Below are 7,938 nucleotides of genomic sequence, written 5' to 3'. Positions count from 1 at the left end.
CCCCCCCCCCCCCCCCCCCCCCCCCCCCCCCCCCCCCCCCCCCCCCCGCTTGCTGGAGGCTTCTGGATACCCACGTTCTCTAATCCTGGCTGCCAGAGGCCCTCTTTCCCTCTGCCTTCCCACCGTTCTGGCTTTCCAGCCCCTGCAGGAGAGGGATCCTGTGGGCCCTGTGTAGGGCCCTGGCCATAGGCCCTGGCTCTAAGGATATTCTGGTTCCTCTTATATAGCCATGGGGAGGGGACTTCTGTTTCCCCAGAGTAGGAAGTTGAACCGGCCTCTTACCCTTTGGTGGAGGCAGGTTCCTGTATCACCAATGCAGTCAAAAGAAGAGGCCCAGGGCTCTCCCGGCTCAGTGAGGGCCCTAGCGCAAGGGCGCCCCCCAAACAGCCTTTGGCACTCATGGGTCTGCATCGTGATCTGGAAGCAGTTCGGTCTACTGCATCTTTCTCTGTTGAAAACATTTTCATCTTTCAAAATTGTAAGACTCGGGACAATTGAGCAAATGGTCTTTTTGGCTTTTGTTTCTGCTTTGCTTGTTTTGTTTGTTTTTACATGAAATCAAAGGCAGGCTGCAGAGTGGAAAGGGTCAGCCCAGGAAGGACACAGAGTAAATCCTTAATCCCTCTGGCTGTCATCTCTTCTTGAAATGAGAAAAATACTTACTGACTGCCTACCTCAAAGAGTTGCCGTGAGTAGCAAATTTCATCCAGCTGCAAAATGCTTTAAAAAGTATATAAAGGAGCCACGTGAATTTAAGCGATACTGGTTTTTCTCTTTTATTCCGGCAAATTCGTGACCGTGTATAGGGAACACAGGGCGTCACACAGTTAGCAAAGCTTGCCTCTGCATACCCTGCAATGGTCCCGAGCGCCTCTCCCACCGCCTTGCACCCCCTAAGTGCTTATTCCTAAGGGCAGCCCCCCCCCCCACCCCGGGGCAGAACTGTGGGTGTGTGTTCTCCCTCGTGCAGAGTTCCCATGGTGCCCGACCGTCCTGGGGGTGCAGCTGGGCGCCCCTCTGCCGGAAGACATGCCTTGGTTCCCCTCTGGTCCACACCCCACGTGAGGTCCTTCCCTCCCCAGATACCCCACTCTGAGATATCCTCACCAGATCACCACTATGCTCCCACCGGGTGCTCAGAACAGGGTCTCCCCAGGGCAGGGGTGCATGTCTGTGAGGCCTCTTTCCCAAGTGTACAGGCTTCATCGTGTCAAGGACACGATGCTGTCGTGTCAAGGACATCCTGCTGCAGCTCAGCCGGGGGTTCTGGGCCGGAGGAGGAGGGGTTAAGACCAGATGACCAGGGGCAGAACTGGTGTAAAGAAGCACGTGTTTAACCTAGAGGAGAGGCCATCAGGTTAAGAGGCCCTGGGAGAAGTCTGGAAAGGCCTGCTGTAGTAGAAAAAAAGATTAAAGTAGTTTGTACAGCTTTAAGAGGTAGAACTGGGTGGGCCCTATGCTAGGATTTAAGAGGTCAGTTTTTTTTTTAAGCCATCTTAATCATTTTTAAGTGTACAATTCAGTACTATTAAATATATTCACATTGTTACACGACAGATCTCTAGAGCTTTTTCATCTTGCAGAACTGAAACTCTATACCCATAAAACACGAATTTCTGGGGCACCTGGGTGGCTCAGTCGGTTAAGCCTTCGGCCCAGGTCCTGATCTCAGGGTCCTGGGATCGAGTCCCGCATCAGGCTCCCTGCTCAGCGGGGAGTCTGCTTCTCCCTCTCCCACTCCCCCCTGCTTGTGCTCGCTCTCTTGCTCATGCTCTCTCTCTCTCTCAAATAAAATAAATACAATCTTTACAAAAATTAAACACGAATTTCCCCTGCCCGCCAGCCCTTGGCAACCACCTTTTTACTTTCTATCATTTTAACTCTTTTAGACACCTCATGTGAGGGGAATCACACCATATCTGTCCTTTTGTGACTGACTTCTTTCACTAAGCATAATGTGCTTCACTTCCATCCATGTTGTACATGTGACAGAATTTCCTTCTTTTTTAAGGCTGCATAATATTTCATTGTATGTATATACCACATTTTATTTATTTCATTTGTTCATTGACATGTGGGTCATTTCCACATGTCAGTTATTGTGAATGATGGTCTAATGAACATAAATGTACAACTATCTCTCTGAAATCCTGCTTTGAATTCTTTTGGATATATACCCAGAAGTGGGATGGCTAGATCATATGGTAATTTTATTTTTAATTCTTTTAGGATCTTCCATACTGTTTTCCATATGGCTGCACCATTTTACATTCGTACCAACAGTGCATGAGGGTTCCAATTTTTCTGCATCCTTGCCAACAATTGTTATTCTCTTTTCTTTTGATAGTGGTCATCCTAATGGGTGTGAGTTGATACCTCATGGTAATTTTGATTTACATATTTCTGATGATTAGTGATATTGAGCATGTTTTTATATGCTTGTTGCCATCTGAATATCTTCTTTGGAGAATAGCCTATTCAGGTCCTTTGCCCATTTTTTAATTGGGTCATTTGGGTTTTTTGTTGTTGATTTATAGAAGTTCCTTTATATGTTCTGGTTATTAGCCTCTTATCACATGTATGATTTGCCAATATTCTCTCCCATTCCACAGGTTGCTTTTTCACTCTGTTGATTGTTTCCTTTGATGCATAGAAGTTTTTAAGCTTAATGTAATCTCATTTGTCACTTTTTGTTTTTTGTTGCCTAAGAAGACATATTTTCAAAGATGTTTTTTTTTCTCAAAAGATTTTATTTATTTGACAGAGAGATAAAGAGAGAGCACAAGTAGTCAGAGAGGCAGGCAGAGGGAGAGGGAGAAGCAGGCTCTCGGCTGAGCAGGGAGCCCGACACAGGGCTCAGTCCCAGGACCCTGGGATCATGACCTGAGCTGAAGGCAGCCACTTAACTGAGCCACCCAGGCACCCCTAGAAAGATGTTTTTTAAGTTATTTACAGGGTAAAAGATTTCAAAAGAGAAAGGGGGTTGGGTAGAGAGAGACAGCAACAGAGATGTACATATACATATAAACATACCTAGATATATATGTATATATGAATATATACATATGCACATAAAATTTTCCCATCTACCCGATGCCCAGTCTCACAGTTTTCTTTCCCAGAGGCAAGCATAGTTGCCAGTATCTTTCCAGATAAAACCTAAACATATATTCATGCGTATCTTTCTTTTTGATTATATAAATGTGACATGTATTACTGAACCACTTTTTTTTTTTCCTCACAAATCAACATGGCCAGGGTCAGAAGAACCAATGTAAAGACTTCCCTGTCAGCATGTGAAAATAGTTGATTTTTTTAACAGCTGCCTGATATTCCACAGAACAGATACTCCATAATTTGCTTAATCAGTCCCCCAGTTAAACATTAAATGATATCCAGCCCTTTGCTGTAATGAATATCTTTGCACACGTCTTTGAGCCCATGCAGACTATATCTGTAGAATAAATTGTTAAAAGTAGAATGGCTGGTCAAAGGCTCTGTGCATTTTTAATTTTGATAGATATAGCCAGATAGAGGGTTGATTTGACCCCAGAGTAAGAAGGGATTTTGTCAACCGAAACTGCCCAAAGTGCCGTGTGCTACTTTAAGAGGTCGTGAATGTCCAAAAAAAAATCAAGGCCAGGTTATACATCAGCTTGTCAAGAACACCACTGGAGCTACGGTGAGAGCTGTGAATTGTGCAAGACTGTTGAATCACAGATCTGTACTTCTGAAACAAATAACGCAACATATTTTAAGAAAAAAGAAAAAGAAGAAGATAGCAGGAGAGGAAGAATGAAGGGGAGTAAGTCAGAGGGGGAGACGAACCAGGAGAGATGATGGACTCTGAAAAACAAACTGAGGGTTCTAGAGGGGAGGAGGTAGGGGGATGGGTTAGCCTGGTGATGGGTATTAAAGAGGGCACATTCTGCATGGAGCACTGGGTGTTATGAACAAACAATGAATCATGGAACACTACACCAAAACAAAATATGTAATATATGGTGATTAACATAACAATAAAAATTAAAAAAAAAAAAGAACACCACTGGATATTTCCAAGTGTTGTAAACTCGTTGACCACAAAATTCCTTCCAACACCGATATGGTAGCTTTCTAGTAATAGGAATAGCCCAAGAAACTTGACCTAATTTTGCTGCATACCGTTCGATGGTAAAGCAAGATGTTGGCTTGATGTTGGCCCTGGGAGATGCATGAAGGATGCACGTTAATGCAACACACTGCAAATGAGGTCCTTGAGTGAAGCGGTGCTCTAAATTAAGGGCTCCCTGTGGTATCTTTGTACCCTGTGGCCCTGAGCAAGTGGTCAGAAAGGGTACTTGGAGGAGCTCCTTCTTGTCCTTTTCATCCATCATCACTCCCATTGGGCACATCCAGAACTCCACACGGGGAAAAGCGCTCTTTAGCAGAGGTGGCCAAACAGACAGTACTGTTCCGTTGAGAGCCTTAGGTTGGGGTGCTCAAAAGCTGGGCCATGACACACTGGTGTGCTGTAATGTGATGCAAGGAGTGTACTTGCTGCTCTTGCTAATTGAAGAACCAAGGTTTCTTGGGGATGGCAAGTTCCCTGCCTTACATCCACTCATTTAATTTCCAGCAGTTGAGTTTTTGGAAAGCTCTTTCCTGGAGACACAGAACTGAAATCTGTTCCCTTATTGGTTTTAGTTCTTCCTTTTGGAGCCACCAAATGCAAAATTTTTCTTCTTCTACATTCCAGACCTTCAGATATCTGAGAACAGTCAGCAGAGGCGCACTCTGTCTTCTCTTCTTTGGGTTCCTTCCCTTCGTCTTCCAACCATTTCTTATGTGTCATGTTTTCCAGATGTTCCCTGTCTTAATTGCTCTTTTTGAACACCTCCCAAGCAGTCAAAGGCCTCCGACAGTGTGCTTCCCAGAATTGGGCCTGATCCTGGCCAGGGAAGGGTAAGATGGAATCATTTCCTTGTTTTTCTACACTTTAACAGTGGAGCCTAAAATCAGCATGCCAGGGATCTTTGCTTTGGCCTGTCATAGATACCTTTCCACTTTTGGGGGTAAAAGCACCCTGATTTCCCATTAAGGAATTAACCCTTCCACCATTCTGAGAAGTCTTGAGGGCCTGTCAGTCAAGGATTCTCCCCCGGCCCCTCCTACTAGGAGGATACTGGCGCATAGAACCCAATCTGGGCCATTGAGACCCGTTCCCAGGGTTTGGAGCCTTTGAGAGAGTAACAGAAAACACTGCAACTTAGAAGTTCTGATGGGGGAACATTCATTCCTGCTAACAGCCTTCCTTCTTCCTGAGGCCTGGCTCTTCAGCCTCCAACAACCACTACTCCAGATCTTTCCAAAGTCCTTTCCAATTAAGCGCATCGGAATCTTTCTGATTGCTTACCGCGGAAGAACTCTGACACCATCAGATTACCTTGTCCTGCCCCAGTTCCGGTGGGGGCCTCACTGTAGGTGAGACTCCTGTATCTGTTTCATAGGCTGTTTCTATTCAGGACACCCTGACACCAAATGATTGCGTTTTTTCCCCCCACACCAAACAGTTCTCCAACTCTCCGGACACCAATGAAATGTTCTTTAATTTAATTCTGACACCGTATCTCCAGAATTAATACGGAGCCCCCAACTTAAGGTTTCAGTCCCATAAAGCTGCCCCCCATGTCAGCTACCAATTGCATGTCCCGGGGGCCTCTCAGCGGCTGTAAAGTTAGGGGTTCCTGCGACTCCTTCCTCAGGTTCGAGAATTTTATATAACAGCTCACAGAACTCAGGGAGGCGGTTTACTGTGAAGGGCATTATAAAGGATACAAATGAAGGGTCAAATGGAAGAGTTTCATAGAGCAGGGTATTGGGTGGAGGGAGGGCAGGGCTGTGGAACTTCCACACCTTGATGTGTTCACTGATCAGGAAGCTCTCCGAACTCCATCATTTATGGAGGTTGCATTACATAAGGATGATTGATTAAATCATTGGCCGTTAGTGATTACTTCCATCTCTAGTCCCTCTCCCCTCCCAGGTCAGGGGATTGAGCTAAAAGTTCTAACCCTCTTATCACAGAGTTGGTTCCTTGGGCAAACAGCTCCCAGCCTGAGGCGATGAAGTCACTTCTTTAGCATAAACTCAGGTGTGGTCGAAAGGGGCTAACAAAAGAAACTCCTCTCACTCCTATCAGTCAAGAAATTCCAAGGGTTTAAGAAGATCTTGTACCAAGAACCAGGCATGAAGACATTTCTTTTAGATCACACTATCACACAGGGCTGCTAGTTTTGTCCTTGGAACGTCGCTTTGGGAAAAAAACACAGCCTTTGAGGATCCTCTGATTTCTCTTATTTGTTCCCTTCTATCAAAAGATAACTGACTGCATGTTGATTTGGCTATTTTACCATCGAGGTACGGTCCAGTCTTGGGCAAAAATGTGAAGCAGCTATTTATAGCCCCTGTGTATTGGCTACTCACCCCGTGCCACCTCTCAGGAAACTCAGCATTCACAGAGGTTTCCCAGGTGGCCAATAAGTCACGGCCCGGAGGTTCAAACCCAAACCTCCCTCTGAAGCCAGGGAGAAATAAGAGATTCCCTTAGGATTCACAGCCCATGAGTGAGTGACTCAGGGGGAGAAAGTGTGTGTCCAACTGTTCCTGAAGACCTGGGACAAAAGGGGTAAAGAAGCACATGGAGCCAGCCCCAGGCTGCAAGAGGTCCTAGACTCCACGTACTCATGAACAGCGTGGTACAGGTAGAAAATGAATCGTGGAATCACCGAGTGTTGAGGTGCAGGTTGAAGACATCAGATTACCAGTAAGACAAAGACCTGGGTGGGGAAAACTGCTCCCAGCTAGGTTCCCATCAGCATCCTGAGCACCAGGCATCAACACAGCGTTCCCCCCCCAACATGCTAGCGTCCACATCTCACCGCACCCTCTTTCCGATTCAGAGGTTGTAGGAAAGACCCCCCTGCTTTCTCACTGTGCCTCCTCTCCCCAGCTCCCCACCACGCTCCAAGAGAGACTGCTCTTCGGGAGGGAATTAACAGCATAAGGAATCCGACGTGCCCAGAGAAAAGACAAACACTGTGGGAAAATGTAAGTTATATTAAGATAAATTTAGATATGGCTTTTACTGGAGTTTTTTTTTTTTTCTCACCCAGATTTGGTAGTTTTAAGATCCTAATTTTATAACCTCGGTCATGGGGAGAACCTCGACTCATTCCTATCACTTTAAACAGCCTTTTATAGCCTCAGCATCTAGAGTACATTTCCTCTTCTTTTTCAACATATCACATTTCTTGGCAGAACCATCTAGCAGAAAGCACCAAAATTTTTATAATGAGGATAAAATCAAAATTTCACACATCAGATTTGTCTTGTAGATTGTTTCTTCCTGCTACATCTTTCCCTATTTTAACTTTATTTTAGTGGCCAACAATTTTAAATTTGATCTCGGCATTGTTCAATCGTCTTATAGGTTTTTGTTGCCAAAGGGCATTTGCTCTTTGCTCTGACTTTAAAGTTGCTACATTGAAAGACTTTGCCAGTGTAATCACTCAGGAGCTCGGTTGTACTCAGGCAGTTGTCACCTCCCACTCGAATTCCGGGGGTGAGCTCCGCAATGGCCTCCCCGCTCTTCCGGTCCCAGTTTAACTTGGCTTCTCACTAAGATTTTTCCATTTTAAAAATGTGTGCTGTGCTCTTGATTCCAATGTAAAGGTTGTTCGTGATTGCCTTTAGGAGTCAAGATTGAGTTCAAACCCAAAATACTGCAGGAGCCACAGAAGGACCCTCTCACTTAACTACCCCACCAGGCCAGGAGGCCCAAGTGGCCTTTGCCTCTTCAGCTGAGTCACCATGGCCCCCCAACCGTGCTTTTTCCCCCTGAAAACGTTCTCTGGGCTCTGCTTAGTGACTAACTCCATCACAAATGTGACCCAGTTT

At 45.5% G+C, this 7,938-nt stretch overlaps 1 long non-coding RNA gene across 1 annotated transcript in view; it reads right to left on the bottom strand.

Annotated features, from left to right (window-relative positions):
• LOC141373130 (uncharacterized) overlaps window positions 1-829 on the bottom strand; it is a 48,794-nt gene extending 47,965 nt beyond the window's left edge. The window contains exon 1 of the long non-coding RNA XR_012378831.1: window positions 283-829. This is a non-coding gene — a long non-coding RNA (uncharacterized lncRNA). The remainder of the gene's footprint in view (window positions 1-282) is intronic.
• Window positions 830-7,938: the final 7,109 nt, after the last annotated feature.

The sequence above is a fragment of the Callorhinus ursinus genome, unplaced genomic scaffold, assembly GCF_003265705.2.
Source record: "Callorhinus ursinus isolate GAN/ISIS: 27379988/994484 unplaced genomic scaffold, GSC_fseal_2.0 scaffold7, whole genome shotgun sequence".
Taxonomy (NCBI): Eukaryota; Metazoa; Chordata; class Mammalia; order Carnivora; family Otariidae; genus Callorhinus; species Callorhinus ursinus.
This window is presented reverse-complemented; position numbering and strand designations above follow the sequence as displayed.